The following is an 18,523-nucleotide window of genomic DNA, read 5'->3' on the forward strand; positions in this document are numbered from 1 at the left end:
GGGCTCTTTGGCTAAGAGCACTGGCTGCTCTTCCAGAGGACCTGGGTTTGATTCCTAGGATCTACATGCTAGTTCACAATTGTCTGTAACTCCAGTCCCAGGAGATACAATCAGATGACTTCTGGCCTTTGTGGACACCACACACCTGCGGTGTGCAGATATGCCTGCAGGTTGACCCACATGCATAAATAACAACAATGTAAACCACGCTGAATAGTAAACATTAAACAGATTATACCTGCGTGGTAGTGGTACATGCCTTTAATTCCAGCACTTGGGAGGCAAAGGCAGGCAGATCTCTGAGTTTGAGACCAGTCTGATCTACAGAGTGAGTTCTAGGATAGCTGGGGCTATACAGATAAACCCTGCGCCAAAAAACAACCAACGAAGAAAAAGGGGAAAATTATGAAGTATATAAGCTGTATTTCCATAATTCTGCTTTAAATAAGAACTAAGAAGGTTGTCTACAAATTTAAATAACAGTATGCAGAAATCTCATTTTCTGGGGTTGGAAGAGATGGCTCAGCAGTTAAGAGTGTTTACTGCTTTTGCAGAGTACCCTGACTTGGTCCTCAGCACCAACATAGCCAGCTATAATTCTAGTTTCAGTGGATCTGACATCCTTTGGTTTCCATGCATTTTTGAATATACATAGTGCAGGCAAACACACGTACAACTAAATGAGTAGGTCTTTTAAAAAATTCACATTTTTCTACAGATCCTATACTAAGGAAGCATATAATACTATGATTTCAATATGCTAAGTTGCAAAAGATGATTCCTGAGTCAAGAAAGCAGAAGCTACATTGGTTATTTCTTTGTTGTGTTCAATGTGGTGCTGGGATGGGACCCAGCGCCTCACATGTGCTGGGTAAACACTCTGTCGTTGAGCTACATCTCTAGTCCTTTTAGGTTTTTGTTGTTTGTTTTTCTTTAAAATTATTTGAGACTAGGTCTTGTGACCTTCCTGTTTCAGTGTATCACAATGCTCAGCTACACACTAATTATCTTCCGACACATCAGAAGAGGGCATCAAATCTCATTACAGATGGTTGTGAGTCACCATGTAGCTGCTGGGATTTGAATTCAGGACCTCTGGAAGAGCAGTCAGTGCTCTTAACCGCTGAGCCATCTCTCCAGCCCCCAAGTTAATTATCTTAACAGAGAGACTTTCATGCAAGGAATAGTTACATAGGCATCCAAGAAATGACAAAACAGAATCGGCCGATGAAGTAATGCAGTTAATAAATGCAATAAATACATAAATCTCCTGGGGGAGCAAAGGAATAAAGGTGAAATAAAAGGAGATGGATATTATCTGAATTGAGAAACTAGGAGGACAAATCCCATGTAGTAGGCACATGGATTCCCAAGGAAGGGGTGGCCTGGATACTGCTATAGCACAGGAGTTCTCAGAAACAACCCTGGGTCTGAGGTACTGCCCAGCCTCTGCTTGAGACTAAGGAAGTACTGTGAGCTAACTCTAGGAGTGTGCAAAGAAGCTGAAAACAGGAAGCAACTGCTGCAGTTGGGTGGACAGAAGTTATATGAAAACGAGAAGCAGCAAGAGGCTTCCCTTTTCTCTGGCCTCCAGTGTCTCTTCAGCTATCTACTGTCCTCAGAGCCTAACAGGTAGCTAGGCAGTTCAATGGCAAAGCCTGTACAGCCATGGCTTTAATAGCATGAGCTTAGGACTAAAAGAGGAGGGACCAACCATCAGTAGAACTGACTTGATCGCTGCCTCAAAATGAGATGAGAAGATGGACCTGCAGGGCTAAGGCAGCCTGGAAACCAAAGCATCATAGTAGGGGCCGTTGTGCACCACTTCAAGGCTTGGCAATGAATATTTAGTAATTCACGAATTGAATGAGTGCTCTGGGGAAAAGCTTGATTTAACCAGGAAACTCAGAAGAATGAAACAGTTAGCAACAAAATGACCTATGCAGAGGATAAAGCCGTTTCCACCAACTAACTTCTGCCCTGGGTGATGGTGCTTATCTCTGACCCCAGAACTTCAAAGGTGCAGGGAGTCAGGAGGATAAGAAATTTAAGGCAAGGGGTTGGGGATTTAGCTCAGTGGTAGAGCGCTTGCTTAGCAAGCGCAGGGCCCTGGGTTCGGTCCCCAGCTCCGGGGGGGAAAAAAATAGAAAAAGAAAAAAAGAGAAGAAAAGAAATTTAAGGCAAGCCTCATCTACAATTTGAGTTTGAGGCCAGCCTTAGCTACAAGAAATCCTGCCCATAAACAAACAAACAAACAAACAAACAAACAAACAAACACTTTCGTGAAGATAAAACATGAACCATGAATGAAAGTACCATTTTTGAACTTCTGAACATCCTGTTGTTGTTGTTGTTGTTTTGTTGTTGTTGTTGTTGTTGTTGGGATGAGTGTCAAGGCAGGGTTTCTGGGCAGCTTCTGGAACTCACTCTGAAGATCAGGCTGGCCTCAAACTCATATATCTGCTTGCCTTTGCTTCCTGAGTGCTGGGACTAAAGGTGCGTGCCTTCAATGCCTGACTAATTTTTGGACATCTTCATAAAGGACTTGTAGTATTACTATTATTTTAAATTTTAATTTTATGTGATTGGGTGCCTTGACTGTATGTATGTCTGTGCACCATGTCTGGTATATGCCTTGCCTGCATGCCTGGTACTTGCAGAGAATCAAAGAGGGTATTGGATCCCCCTGGAACTGGAGTTACACTCATTCATTCATTCATTCATTCATTCATTCATTCATATTGTTTTGGGCTTTTTGTTTTGTTTTTATCTGTTTGTTTGTTTTGAGATAGAGTTTCTCTGTGTAGCCCTGGCTGTCTGGATCTCACTCTGTAGATTAGGCTGCCCTCAAATTCAGAGATCCACCTGCCTCTGACTCCCAAGTGCTGGGATTAAAGATGTGTGCCACCATTGCCCATCATGTGGAACCATCATGTGGGTGATGAGACTCAAACCGAGGTCCTCTGAAAAAGCAGCAAATGTCCTTAACTGCTGAGTCATTTCTCCATTCCTAGCTTGTATTATTTTTATAAAGATAACAAAGTTATAAAATGAATTTACAAGAATCTTCACAAACAGTCCCGGGGGAAAGGACCATTTGCATAGGGAATATTAGGATGAAATTATGCTCCAGGATGTGATCTGCCTAAATTACTGCTTCTCAATCATAACTGCACATTGTAACCACTGAGGAGCTTTTAAAACATACCGATGTCTAGGCTCCAGCCCAGACCCGTTAAGCTGCAATCTCAGAAGTGGGACTTGGGAAGTGATACATGCTAAACGCTCCCTGAGTGATTGTGATGTACAACTCTGGCCAAGAAGCATTTGAGTCAACAGATCACACAGATACTTCCCAAGATGAAAGGCATGTGGGTGCAAAGTCAGGACACTTCATTCTGTCCTGGCTACAAGAACGAGCGACAACCAGAGCTAGTTACTAGGAAAGAAGGAAGAACAACGTGAGATGGGCTACAGCAGCCTGACCCCAGCCTGGCTTCCCTTGTTGTCATATAGTGCCTGTCAGCAGGAGCCAAGAAGGTGACATATGTTCTTGTTTACAATGTGTGTGTGTGTGTGTGTGTGTGTGTGTGTGTGTGTGAGAGAGAGAGAGAGAGAGAGAGAGAGAGAGACAGAGACACACACAGAGAGAGAGAGAGACAGAGAGAGAGACAGAGAGAGAGAGAGAGACAGAGACACACACAGAGAGAGAGAGACAGAGAGAGAGACAGAGAGAGAGAGAGAGAGACAGAGAGAGAGACAGAGAGAGAGAGAGAGAGAGAGAGACAGAGACACACACAGAGAGAGAGAGACAGAGAGAGAGACAGAGAGAGAGAGAGAGAGACAGAGAGAGAGAGAGAGAGAGAGAGAGAGAGAGAGAGACTGTTGCTGATTCAAAATGGATAAGGCACACCCATTACAGGAGCAATGTCCAGTAAGCATGATGAACTATTGTGATTAGCTTACTAATGCTTCTCAAACATTACTTTGTATAGGCCATTGCTCGAGAATCTTTTTAAAATGCAGATCCTGATTCAGTAGGCCTGGCCACGGGCCCATTTTGGCATGTCTAACAAGCTCCCGGGTGATTAGAGTGGCTGGTTGAGGTGTCAATTACGATGTCCATCTTAACTGCCAAGCACACGAGATATTTATATTAGCTGAGGAATACATTCTTTCCTTGTAGGTAACTCTAAAGAGAAGCCAATTATAATCACGAGGGCTTAACGAGCATAGCAGATTGCGAAGCATATGTGAAGGCACAAAAGCAAGGAACTGCTCGCCATGCAGTGTGATGGGCTAAGGCAGAGTCAGATCACTAAAGGGTAGGCCTACTGTTCTTCAGGACACAAAACCATAAGGGATAATCTATGAAAACGAACTCTTCTGGGTCCAATTAGTGTGGGAAACATTGCATTCTGCATCTCTCACTTGGGTATTTACAATGGCTACTTTAATTTTCAAGATGCTGGGAAGGTTTCCTGCAATAAAGAAACCTTTCCTCAAATAGATAACAACTGAGAGGTCAGGCAGGGTAAATTGAAATGAAAAGGAGGGGTTCCTCTTCCAAACACCATTCAGACTTTCTAGATGGTGACAAGAACATTAAACCAACTGCAGAGCCCTTCTAAGTAAGGCCTTGCACAGAATGCCAGGCCTGCTCATGAGGAAGTTGAGAGGATTAAAGGCAGCAATGGATAAAAGGTGTTCACATATTATATGCACCATACAGTAACCATAGTACTCAGATGGGCTTTGGTTAAGGTTCTTGGTTGCAGTAGAAATTTGCTGGATCTAACTTCAGCAAGACAAAGAAGAAGGAGAAGTGGTGGTGGTGGTGGTGGTAATGCTGGTTGTGGTAGTAGTAGTAGTAGTAATTCATTATAAAGAGTTTTCAGGCAAGTTTCTCATACTCCCAAGTACTTAGGCAGTCAGCAGTCACCTAAGCAAGTGGAAGAGAAACTTCTACATGGAAGAGAAACAGTGTTACCAACTCTTTCACCTCTACTAAAGAGGTTCTCTGGAACCTGAGGTGAGGCCAGCTCATAGAGACTGTCTAGTGTGTGGGGCTGTGTCTCTTCATCCCAATTCCATTTTCTAAATAAGAGACTCTGATGGTTCCATCTATTTTTACCTAAACAAGCGTAATGACTTTGTTATAGGCCAAGTGGATTCAATAATCCAGCTCAGTGTCCTAATGTCCTCTACAGTTTGTAATTTGGAATGCACAGGATGTGTTTTCTATAGACAAGCAAAACATATATATTCCATAATCCCATAATTGTTTAATTTGGGGGACAATTTGGGGGGGGGTCAGGATATCATATTTTCTCAGTTAGGGTTTTACTGCTGTGAACAGTCACCATGACCAAGGCAACTCTTATAAGGACAACATTTAATTGGGGCTGGCTTACAGGTTCAGTTCATTATCATCAAGGCGGGAGCATAGCAGCATCCAGGCAGGCACGGTGCAGGAGGAGCTGAGAGTTCTACAGCTTTATTTGAAGGCTGCTAGCAGAATACTGACTTCCAGGCAACTAGGGTAAGGGTCTTAAAGCCCACACCCACAGTGTCACACCTACTTCAACAGGGCCACACCTTCTAATAGTGCCACTCCCTGGGCTGAGCATATACAAGTCATCACACATATATAGTCAAAGTTGAAGCAACGAGACTTTCCTGCCTCCGCTTCCTTAAATGCTGAGATTACAGATGTAGCCAACATGCATGGCCTGGGGACATTTTTTAATGGAACAACTCTCCTTCCAACAGAGAGGACAGGAGAGGGGAGGAGAGGAGAGAGCGAGCAAGCAAGAGTACTTGGGAAATGCTGCTGGAACACACAGTGAGCTGGGATGCTTGAAGGAGGGCTCTGAGTACCATGAGTTGAACTTGTATGATAGATGGTAGTGAGAAGAACTTACTGCATGCACTGAGACCAGTGATGGCAAGGCTGTTGACCCAGCTACCTATAAAGACGAGGTCTGTATTAGTGGGGGGACAGGGGAAGGAAATGTCTGCAGAAATATTTGGGAAGTTAAAAATCTGCAAGGCAAGGGGTTTGCAACCCCATAAGAAGAACTACAATATCAACCAACCAGACCTGCAGAGCTCCCAGGGACTAAACCACCATCCTCAGAGAACACAGGGATGGACCTATGGCTCCAGTTGCATATGAAGCAGAGGATGGCCTTGTCGGGCATCAATGGGAGGAGAGGCCCCAGTGTATGGGAATGTCAGGGTGGGTAGGTAGGAGGGTGTGGGTGGGTGGAGGAGCACCCTTATAGAAGCAGGGGGAGGGGAGATGGGATATCAGGTTTCTGGAGGGGAAACTGGGAAAGGGGATAATATTTGAAATGCAAATAAAAAAATCCAATAAAAGAAAAAAAATGGAGGGGTTGGGGATTTAGGCTCAGTGGTAGAGCACTTGCCTAGCAAGCGCAAGGCCCTGGGTTCGGTCTCCAGCTCTGAAAAAAAGAAAAAGAAAAAAAAATGGAAAAAATAATTTCAATTTTACAGAATCTACAAGGCCTGTCGATTTATCTATGTGGGGAGTGGGGGGAAAAGAGGAAAACAGTAAAAGTGGTTCAGAATAGTCTTTTGGGAATGACTTGGTGATGAAATTGCTAATTGTGGAGACAGAGTAAGGTTTGGGGATAGGGTATAGATTTGACTTCAATTCTTAGCATGTTTGGTGACAAGAATGATATTCAAGTGGAAGCCTGAAACTTGGGCAGGAGGTAGAAACTTGATATGCAGGGGAGGTGCAGATGCTTCTCTAAATGTTTATGGGTTGGAACTAAAAAATTCAGTGCAACAATGGTGGAATTTGGAGCCTAATAACAGATGGGATTAGGGGCCCAGGAGAGATGGCTCAGTTGGTGAAATGTTTGCTGAACAAGCATTGAGATGGTTTGGGTTCCAGAACCTGTTTAAAAAGCAGGGAATTGTACCTACACAGTGCTGGGCAGGCAGAGACAGAAGGATTCCTGTGACTTACTGGTCAGCCAGCCCAGTAAAATTAGTGAGCTCCAATATCAGTGTCAACCTCAGCCCTCCACATGCCATGCCCACACATGAAAAAAACATGCATATAGATATTTAAGAAGAGGTGGATTAAGTCAAAGGGCCCTCCTGCATGAATTAGTATCACTATCTAGGGAGGATATGTTATCTTGAGAGTGGGTAATATAAAAACAAGCTCAACCCCTCCTCTCTTGTTCTTTTGTCCTTTTGCTTTTCACCACGGGATTACACAGCACCAAGGATCTTTCTACACTGGCAACTTTCAGCATTGGACTTCCTGGTCTTCAGAAGCTTGAGAAGGAAATTTATTTTCATTATAAATGACCTGATTTAGTATTCTGTCAAAGCAACGCAAACGTCCGTTTTTGTAATGATGAAAATTCAAAGAGCTCCTGTGTCTAACAGGCACTAGGAGACATCGCACGAACAAAACACACAGTCCTTAGCTTGGTAGAGTTCACAGATGCCTAGGAAAGACATTAACACAGGGTAATTACAAGGCCCTGGATTGTCAAAACCAGGAGGTAAGCCATCAGGAAGTTGCCCCATGCGTGCCCAAGCTCGCTGTGATAGAAAGTGGTCCCAAAGACTGCAACCAAATTTTTGGAGTCATTGGTAATAAAACATTTAGTCTGACACATAGCACAAGTTAGTTTCTTTTGTGTTTACCCAGTACCCCTGTCTCATCAATTGCAGGGAGTTAGCAACACTTGCCTACGGAGAGTACTGGAACTAGATAGTAGACAAACATTTTACAGGGTGCGTTTTTCACCCTAAACCTCCAATATTTGGGGGGAAAAAGGGAGATAAGCGTTGAGTGGTAGGGGCCTGTATTAAGGTTTACAGCTCCTGTAGGTGCCAGCATCCCGGAAGTGAAACGGGAGACCCCAGTTTTGGGGGGCATGGGCAGCAGTGCTTACACACAGGCAGTTTAGGGAGAACAATGAGATATCCGAGAGGAAGCGGTGGGTGAATAAATTCAGCCTCATACAGAAAGTCGGAGGGTTGCAGCACCATACGGGGCGCATGAACAGCCCCGGAGGCAGAGCGATAGAGGTCGAGCGCGAAGCCCAGCCCTGAACCCAAAGGTAAAGGCCGGTACGTGCACGCTTGATGGCGGCCGCACCCGCGAGAAGAGAGCCGCGACAGTGCGCATGCGCAGAGCCCCGACCGGCCCCCTGCGCCCGCCGCGCGGGAGAAGCTACGCACATCACTGAGAGGCGTCGCGTCTGGGTGAGCGCTCCCCCCTTTCTCCCGAAGTGCCTTGCGCGCGGCCGGTGGGCGGGGGAGGGAGGGGAGGGGAGGCGGCGGTGGCAGCCATGTTGTTGTGAGTCTCTGTGCCTCACCCTCGGTACTTCGGTGGTTCGGAGGAGGAGGGGGAGGAGAAGAAGGAGGTGGGGTGGGGGGGAGGGAGGTAGGAGGAGGAGAAAGAAGACGTCGCCGCCACCGGAGGCGGAGGGGGAGGACGGACGGCCGAGAGCGTCGCCGCCGGTGCCCAACGGTCGGTGTCTCCCGGCTGAGGCAGCGCGGCCGCAGCAGCCCTGTAAGTCAGCCCGCGCTCGCTCCGTCTGGTTCGTGGGCGCCGCGGGGTACGGCTCCGGGCTTTGTGTGGCGGCCTCCACGGGAGCAGGCCTCGGGCGGGAACAGGTCGGGCCTGGGCGGGTATCGCGGCGGACTGCGGCCTGGGCCCCGCTCGCACAATGCCGGGGGAGGGGAGCCGGAAGGGGGTGTGCGCCGGCGGGGGAGGGGGCGCAGCTCGCGGCTTTCCCGCTTCCTTCCCGCGCCCTGCGCTTGGCCCCGCTTCGCCGGCCTTAGTGACCAAATCGTGTGCCAGCCGGCCCCCAGCCCTTGGGTTCCCGCAGTCTGGAAGAAGCTCGGTGGACCCAGAGAAACGTGCGAGTTGGAAGTGGGTGAAGCGGAAGGAGTGGTTTTATGAGAACGAGTATGGGTGGGTGGGTGTAGGGAGGTTTTGGGAGGGGGGGGGTCCTCGAGGCCTGCGAGTGTCCAGGAAAACTTGCCAAACGGATGTGGATGTGAAAGAAAACGGACTTGGGGTTCGACCTGTTCAGGTGCCCTAGTAAGGAACGTGGTGTTTTTGTTAGGGGAACATCTTTTCAGTACCCCCGAAGAATGTATAACTTTAAAGCCGAAGACCAAATCAACGACTTCAAATATTTGAACCATAGTTTTGTGTGTGAATACGGTCAGATTTGAGGGAAAATAAACTGTGTGGAGTTATACCCAAACACGTGTAAAGTTAGTGCTTCTTCCAAGATTACAGCTTTAGAAACCTTATTTTTTTTTTCCTAGTAGCCTTTTTTTCTGTAACATTTGGACTTTTGGGGAAGGGGATAGATTTCGGACGTTTTATGTGCAAGAAGACATGCTCTGACAGTTTTTTTTTTCAGATTTAAAGAAATCTGGAGGCAGTTTTTTTTGTTTGTTTTGTTTTTGGGTTTGGTTTTGTTTTTTTTGTTTTTTTTGTTTTTTTTTTTTTGATGAGGATTTCTGGAGAAATGTTTTTAAATGCTTAACAGGGTGCAATGCCTGGAAACGATACAGTGTGTCACGAAAGCAGTTTTAAGGAATTACCTTGGCGTGTTTAAAGCTTGTTCACTGCTTAGATTCGTGACTCTTCACCATGTGACCGGGTGAATGGAGGATGGTTTAGGGAATTCTGGCCAGGAATCCTGTTAAAAATACAAAGATGGATATTTTTAATTGGTTAATAATAAGCCTCTGTTGCTAGTCTAATATCCTGTTTATAAATGATTTACGTCAGGTGAACAGTCGTAAGTACTTGCATATTCTTTATCACAAGAGTGTCTTTAGAATAATTTTGGGAGAAACTAAGTTCTGTAGGGCTGTCTTTGGTGTTTTGGAGCACAACTCTTCCACACGAAAAAGTTACAATAACTTTTTTGTATTTCAGAAACTTGCTTCAATATTCGGGATTTTTCTTTTATTTTTCTAATTTTATCAGTCTGATTTACCTTAAGTGGATTTGCCAAGGACCACTTTTAAACCTTTTCAGGCAATCTAAGCTGTCTAGTGATTTAATAAAATTTTCTTTGTCTTGAGTCTAAAGTTCCTTTAGGTGGTTAGCATTTAGTAAGAGTTTAAAGTAACTTTTCTTTATATTTTTAGGTAACTTTTTGTCTCTGTGTTAGTGGCATGTGTATGGAGGTCAGAGGACAGATTGTGGGTGATTTCTCCCTCCCACCTTGTGGTTCCTGGGGATGGAACTTAGGTTGTCAGGCTGTAGGCAGGCCTCTATTTTGTTGACTGCACAAGATTTTAAAGTAATTTAGCACCTGTACAAAAACATTGATTTTTTTTTTTCTTACCTCATCTTTCTGGTGTTAAGAGATAGTTTTGTCTTTTAAATATGTATTTTTTGACATTATCAGAAGCACTAATCGATTTAGGCCAGGCATGACATCAGAGTTGATTTAGGCCAGGTGTGACATCCAGAACTGATCTTCTCACCAACCAAGACTGCCTGTGTGTATGTTGAGTGGGTGTGGGTGTTTGTGTTTGTATTTATCTGAAATACACTGTGTGAATACTCCTATCTCACCATGGCTTTGTATAACTTGCATTCATTCACAGCTTTAGGCCATTTTACTAATAGGTTAATAAACAGTGCACTTGTAGGTGGTTAATTGAAATTGTCTAATAATTAGATTTTTGTTTTGTTATGGAGACAGGGTTTCTCTGTGTAGCCTTGACTGTCCTGGAATTCATTCTGTAGATCATGCTGACCCTGAACTCAGAGATCCACCTGCCTCTGCTTCCCAAGTGGTGGGATTAAAAGTATACCCTGCTACCACCAAACTTTATAGATCATATTTTTAGAAAGCATCAAAACTATCTGGCTAGAGCTTACTTTCTTCTTTCCTTCTTTGTCTATTAGGCTTATTGTAAGGGAATTAGGTAGCATGCTGAACCCCTTCCTCCCTTTTCCTGGGAGTGTGTCCCCTGCAGAAAATGTGTCCTACCTCATGAGACCAACCAGGGTAGACATCTTCTTTCTACAGGAGAGAATGGTAGTGGCTTGTGCTACTAGTGATTGTGTTAAAGTCTAAAACTATTCCTCTGTAGCTTTACCAGCATTAAAAATTGTTGGTTCACCATCAGTCTAACTTGCCTCTTGGTTCATTAGGTTCTGAATTTTAGTGTAGAATGAAAATGTTGCTTCAAATGGAAATGTTTTGTTTTGACAGGGTTTCTGTGTAGTCCTCTGGAACTCTGTGTAGACTAGGCTGGCCTTCTGCTTCCCAAGTGCTGGGATCGAAGGGGAGTGCCACCACTGCCCGGTTGACAAGTCATTTTTTAAAAAATTTCTGCTTTTGTAGTTGAAAAGTGGACTTAGAAATATTTTCAAAGTTTTCTAGTTCATGAAACACTGTAGAATTATTATATGGGTAGATACACAATGCTTTTTCTTCCCATCATTCAAGAGATTGAACTTTAAATGAGAAATTAGGATTTGCCTGTTTATCAACCTTTACCTTAAAGAGTAACTTTAAATTTTCATTCACTTTTTTTCCCCCCCCTGGAGCTGGGGACCGAACCCAGGGCCTTGCACTTGCTAGGCAAGCACTCTACCACTGAGCTAAATCCCCAACCCCTTTCATTCACTTTTTAAATGAGTCTTTGATTCTTACCTTTTTTTAATCTAAAATGAAATGGTTTAAGAAGTTGAAAGTGATTGACTATTCAAGCATGTTGACAAAAGGATGGTTTCTTTACTCCATTCTGCAAGTTTGGCTGCTATAGTCTTAATCCATTATCATGCCACACGGCACTTATTTTCACTTTCTTCTTTTCTTTTGTGGAGAGATAAAAGACTTTAGAATACTGAGAAACATCCAGTGTGCCCACCTGATGCGCATGTCACACTAGCTGCCAACTACAGAGAATAATTTCAAGTGTGAAAAAGGTGTTTTAATTGACTGCAAGCAGGACAGGAAAAAACAAGATTATTATTACTTACTGGCAAAGTATGTGCTTGGGCTCTTCACTGATCCCCCAAATTTGTTTCCTGGAAAGGATTTAGTTTATTTGGCTATGCATTGACATACTACAAGGTTATCTATTCAGTACTGCCTATCAGGCATGTCCAACTCTTGGTCTATTGTATGTGATCAAGAAAAACTGGATGCAGCTCATCATAAAGCCCTAAACTCAACCAAAACATTGTGAAATACTTATAAAAATTTCATTCGTGTGGTTAAGTATGAACTTCACAGATGTCAATGTAGTGTAAATGTCAAAATTTGGATACCCCAGGAAGGAATAAAACCTGTAACTGCCAACAAATATATAATGTGGTGGAATTGGAAAGGTAGGAAAGTATTGTTTCTGTATAGTCCTCTTTTTTAAAAAAAAAGTTGGGCTGGAGAAATGGCGCAGAAGTTAAGAGCATTGGCTGCTCTTCTAAAGGTCCTGAGTTCAATTCTCAGCAACCACATGGTGGCTTACAACCATCTGTAATGGGATCTGATGCCCTCTTCTGGTGTGCAAGTGTACATCCATGCAGGCAGAACTGTCTGTATAAATAAATAAATAAATAAATAAATAAATAAATAAATAAATATATAAAATTTTTAAAAGAAGGTCAAATAGTGAATCTGGGACCTGGTTTGAAGGTTGATCTTTGTGGTGATTTCTGCTATAATTGACTTGCCACAAGTAGTAAGTTCTTTTCTTTGTGTTTGTGTTCGAATACTCGGACACAGGACTTGAATGTGCCAGAGTGTATGTGTGGAGATCAGAGGATAATATTGGGTGTGGGTCCTTACCTTCCACAGTGTTGGAAGTGGGGGTCTCATGTTTGCCATTGCAAACACCAGGCTCTTGGAGATTTAGGGGTTTTTCATGGTCAGCCTTTTATGTACCTTTAGGACCTGGGGATAGTGGGTGTATATGGGTTTTTGGGGATCTGAACCTAGGGTCTCACTCTTTAATCACTGACACATCACCTTATCCCTTTGGCACCATTTCCAGAAGACTTCTTAGGGATAAGTGCATCTTAACTAAGATGTAGTTGGTTTTATTCGGACAATATAGGTAAGTGAAATATAGAGGCAGGAGGAATCTATGGACAGCTATGTAATGGGGCTGTCAATGGGAAGAAACAAACTAAATGACATAGTTTGTTAGCTATCAAAAGATTAAATACTCCAGGTGCATGCCTTTAAGTCCCAGCACATAGGAAGGAGGTAGAGACAAGCAGATCTGGTCTGCGGAGTAAGTTCCAAGACACTCAGAGAAACCCTGTTTCTAAAAAAACAAAATTAAGCATAGGTAGGAACTATTTGAACTTCTCCAGACCATTTTATCTGTACTCTTGTGATTAAATGTCAGACATTTCTGTAGTAAAATCTAAATCTTTATTCCCAGTTTTGCATAAAGTTTTGAAGTTAGAAAGTGGGTCTAGGTATTTTTCTTTTCTTTTCTTTTTTATTTTTATTTTACGTATGTGAGTACGCTGTAGAGTGAGTACACTGTAGCTGTCTTCAGACACACCAGAAGAAGGTTTTGGATACCATTACAGATGGTTGTAAGCCACCATGTGGTTGTTGGGAATTGAACTCAGGACCTCTGGAAGAGCAGTTGGAGCTCTTAACCACTGAGCCATCTCTCCAGCCCTAGGTTTTTTTCTACAGCTTTTTTGTTTGTTTATTCAGTTTGGTTTGGTGTTTTGTTTTGTAATGGGGGTGGGGGATAAGGTTCTTACGTAATTTAGGTTGGTGTGGAAAACCCTAAGAGTATGACCTTGAATGAATTTAAAATCCTCCTGCCTCTAACAAGTTCTGGGATTACAGGTAAGCCACTATGTCTGACTTGAACAATTTGATTGAAGCATAATTATTATAATTGATTTTCGAAAAATGAAGAGACAGGGTGCTTTAATTTCTAGATTCTGTGGCTTCTACATCAGTAAAAGAGGAGAACTCTTAAGTGCTTGCTAAAAATAAATGCCCTTTTAAATCAAAATTCTTGTTGAAAGTATTCATGGAATGTTAAGGAATATAGTATATTTGTTTTTGAATGTCTTTTCATTAAGGTTATACTATCAAAAGCACACTTGTTTGAGGATTGTAGATTGGTCTTGAGCTACACTGTCTTTAGATGTCCTTAATCAGTAATTCTTGTTTTTAGGGAATTTATAGTGTAGAGGAGGAGTTAACTTGGCTGTCACAAAGGTGATATAAAGGTGACTGTGGACTTTGGGGTAGGAAATGCTTTGCATATGTATAACCATTATGGCTATTCCTGATCAACTTAACTATATCTGTACTAAACTACAATCCAGAATTGGAGGGCTAACCTGTTAGTGAAGTTAGAGAAGTTTGTGTTGGTGAGAAGACTCAGTGAGTTAATGATGTTTTCCATGCAAGCCTTAGTAACCTAAGTATATTCTACCCCAAACCTATGTAAAGGTGCGAGGAGAGAGCTGCCTCTGCCAAGTTGTTCTTTCATCTCACATGAGTGTTGTTCTGGCATCCTCACACACTCAATGTCATATCCACATATGTAATAATGACGATACAAATAAATTAGAGACATTAATGTCAAGAGATAGGTGAAATGTCATTCGGCCAGAGGGAATCACATAGTGACTGATAGGAGAGAAGTGACAAAATCTGAATGGAGCAACTGGAGGTCACCATAATGCAATCATTTGATTGGTAATTTTATACATTTAAATTTGAACAACCAGGATTATAGTTTAGGAAGATTTAAATTATCCTGAAACTATTATAAAGTTGTTATGGAATTGCTTTCCCTGTGTTGTATTTTGATTTAGGTATATAACCTGTCCTTGAGAGCCTGGGGAAAAATATTAACTGGAATTTCTGTTACAGCTCTATCCCTTCTCTAAGAAATATTCCTTTAAATAGTAATGCTAGGAAATAGATTACCTCCGTGGAATAGGTATAATTTCTTTTTTTACCCCTACAAAACTTTACTTTATGTCATTTTCCAAATGTTAGTTTCAAGAAGTCAGTAAACAAATTGTACTGGCTGGTTTTGTGTGTCAACTTGACACAAACTAGAGTCATCACAGAGAAAGGAGTCACTATTGAGGAAATGCATCCATGAAATCCAGCTGGTAATTGGGAAATGAGGGCATTTTCTTAATGGTTAATGGGGGACAGCCCAGCTTATTGTGGGTGATGAATCCCTGGACTGGTTGGTAGTCCTGGGTTCTCTTAAGAAGGCAGGCTGAGGAAGCCATGGGAAGCAAGCCAGTAAGCAGCATCCCTCCATGGTCTCTGCATTAGCTCCTGCCTTCATGTTTCTGCTCTGACTTCCTATGATGGACTGCGATCTGGAAGTGAACCCTTTCCTCTCCAACTTGCTTTTTGGTCATGGCGTTTCCTCACAACAATATAAACCCTAAGACACCAATCTAGTCTGAATATTATAGTCAAGTTAAAAACGACTGAACAAACCCATAGGAGTATATACATTAGAGTAAGAAATAAGTAACTCTTTGCTAAACAACAAATTTCGGACATAGTCGATTTTTATTCTATATGTGGGAATTATTTTTTATCCTTAGGGTTTGTGCCCGCGTATTTGAGCTCTCCCTCAAGAATGAAGATGGGGGAGGCAAATAAGAGAAATTCTTACTATGGGGCCAGTATAGCTTCATAGACAGAATGCATCAAAGCATAAAACAATATGTCAGATGATTATGTGATATTCTTTGGGCCAGGTGGAAAAGTGCTCACTGTTCAGTTCAAAGCTGGTGTCTACTAGTGAATACCTTCATATTCCAAATTTTACTGAGCATAGAGGTTCTTTTCTTACCCTAACTGGCATGTTCAAACTGCCACGTTTTAACCCATTCTGGCTATTTAGAAGGTAACTAAAGCCGATGTAGTGGGTGACGTTATTCTTTATAGAAGGTAGCTAAGATTGAAACTTTTCGTCCAGGGTCATGATTTGCCCATTCCTAAGAACCTTGAGGCATTTCAGATAGCAAGTAATGGAGCTCCTAACTACAGCCAGAGTTTGAGAGCATTGCTCCATTATCTTGCAAAAGGCATGGCTGCAGTATCAGGCAGCTGCTGTGTCACATTGCATCTGTGTTCAGGAAGCAGAGTTATATTTTGGATAATAAAAGATGTTCATATCTAAATGTTTTTAAATTTTTAAAATTTTATTTTGTGCTGTGTGTGTGTGTACAATTTTTTTTTTTGGTTCTTTTTTTCGGAGCTGGGGACCGAACCCAGGGCCTTGCGCTTCCTAGGTAAGCGCTCTACCACTGAGCTAAATCCCCAGCCCCTTGTGTGTACAATTTTGAGTGAGTTTTTCTCTTTCTATACTATGGGTCCTGGGTGTGGAATTCTGACAGGGGAATTTACAATAAAAGTAAACTTAGAATTTATTTACTAGTTTTATTATTACCAGCCTTACTATTCAATATCTGTTTTTGGTTTTTTTTTTGTTTTTTTTTTTTTTTTTTGGTTCTTTTTTTTTCGGAGCTGGGGACCGAACCCAGGGCCTTGTGCTTCCTAGGTAAGCGCTCTACCACTGAGCTAAATCCCCAGCCCCTGTTTTTGTTTTTTAAATTAAAAATTTTAATGTATTTTATATGCTAGTCCTAGAATTTTCAGTTTAAATAACACAGAATAAATTTTATTTAAGTTGTGCTGAAGAATCTTTTATCACAAACCCTCTTTTAAAAATGTTTTTATGAAAGTCTTTAAAAACTGCAATTTAAAAGTTAAGGTTTATTTATTTTTTTATGTGTGTGGGTGTTTTGCTTCAGTATATGTCTGTGTACCATGTGTGTGCCTGGTACGCAAAGAAACCAGAAGAAGGTGTTGGATCTTCTAGAACTAGAATTTGAGACAATTGTTAGCTGTGATATTAGTGCTGGGAATTGAATCCAGGTCCTTTGGAAAAGCAGACAGTTAGTGCTCTTAATAACTGAGCCATCTCTGCAGACCCAGTTTGTGTTATCTTTAGGATATTTTGATCATCTTACTTAAAGGTGGTGAAAAGAAAATGATCAAGAATTTATTGTTTGTTTGAATGTCAGAGAAAATTATTACAATTCATTATTATCTAAAAGACTCACTATTCAGAGATTTGTACAAACCATGTATTTCATACTATTTCATAGACTGCAATAAACATTTTAAAACTTTTAACTGTTAAAAGGTATTAACTGTCACAAACGTGTTATGTTAAAAGTCACAAACCATTATAAAGTTAAAATAATATTTTATATAGCCTATATGGAAAAGTACATATATTCATTTTTTTAAAGTTGTCTAGGAAATTACTTTTTTTTTTTTTTTTTGGTGTTTTTGTGTTAACATTTACTTAAAATGTTATGATAGGAGATGGAGAAATGTCTTAGTGGGTAAAGTACCTGGCACATAGGCATGAAGATCTTATTTTGGAGTCCCAGATGGAACCCACATAAAAAGCCTGGCAAAATAATGCATATCTATAACCCCAGTTCTCAGGGGGTGGGTGGGTGGTGGGTAGAAACAGGCTGATTGCTGAAATTCATTGTCTAAATGCCTTGGCAGAATTGATTAACTTCAAGTTCAGCTCTTGCCCTGTCTTAATAAAGTTGGAGCACAGATACCTAATATCTACCTCTTGCCTACACATGTACACATATGTATACTAACAAGTAGTCACAACCCACACGTAGACCAAAAAAAAAAAATCTGTCTTGATACTGGGGTAAAGTCTTTTGGACTTCTGAGCCTTTAATGGGTGAGCCACCGTGCCTGAAATTAAGCATGTGCTCAGAGCTTAAAAATAGCTACTGAGTGTTGGAGATTAATGTATCTTAAATGTATTGAAACAAGGATCTTATTTCATAAAGTAAATTTTATTTATTCAGTTTAGACCCTGATCAAAGCCTCCCTCCTCTCCTCTCGGTCCCACCCTTACAAGCCCCTCCCCCCACTATCCCATCCCCTTCTCAGAGGGTACCCTATGGGTACCAGTCCACTCTAGCACATCAAGTTACAGCAGGCCTTTCCCACTGAGGCCAGATATGGCAACTCAGCTAGGGGAGGGGATCCAAAGGCAGGCAGCAAAGTCAGAGACAGCCCCTGCTCCAGTTGTTAGAAGGCCCACATGAAGACCAAGCTGCACATCTGCTATAAATGTGTAGGGAGGGGCCTTAGGTCCTGTCTGGCCATGCTTTTGGAGTCTCTGAGCTCCCAAGGTTTCAGGTTAGTACACTCTGTAGATTGTCTTTTGGTGTCCTTGATCCCTCCAGTTCACTCAATTCTATCTCTGTGATAGCTTGCATATGCTTGGCCCAGGGAGTGGCACTATTAGGTGGTGTAGCCTTGTTGGAATAGGTGTGTCACTAGGCCTGGTCTAGGCCCTCATCCTAGCTGCCTGGAAGTGAGTCTCATAATACCCTTCAGATTAAAATGTAGAACTCTTAGCTCTGCCTGTTCTGCCTGCATCATGCCTGCCTGGATGCTGCTATGCTCCT

At 42.2% G+C, this 18,523-nt stretch overlaps 1 protein-coding gene across 53 annotated transcripts in view; it reads left to right on the forward strand.

The window, feature by feature from the left end:
* Positions 1-8,312: 8,312 nt before the first annotated feature.
* The window catches only part of Pum2 (pumilio RNA-binding family member 2), an 80,218-nt gene continuing 70,007 nt past the window's right edge, over positions 8,313-18,523 (forward strand). For 39 of the 53 annotated variants that reach the window (XR_015621735.1, XR_015621737.1, XR_015621736.1 and 36 more), the window contains exon 1: positions 8,313-8,569. The gene's annotated coding sequence lies outside the window, so the exon portion shown is untranslated. Of the gene's footprint in view, positions 8,933-18,523 lie in introns of all 53 variants that reach the window. The other 14 variants (NM_001434230.1, NM_001434231.1, NM_001434238.1 and 11 more) reach the window with 3 other exon arrangements.

The sequence above is a fragment of the Rattus norvegicus genome, chromosome 6 (genome assembly GCF_021556685.1).
Source record: "Rattus norvegicus strain SHRSP/BbbUtx chromosome 6, alternate assembly SHRSP_T2T, whole genome shotgun sequence".
NCBI classification, from domain to species: domain Eukaryota; kingdom Metazoa; phylum Chordata; class Mammalia; order Rodentia; family Muridae; genus Rattus; species Rattus norvegicus.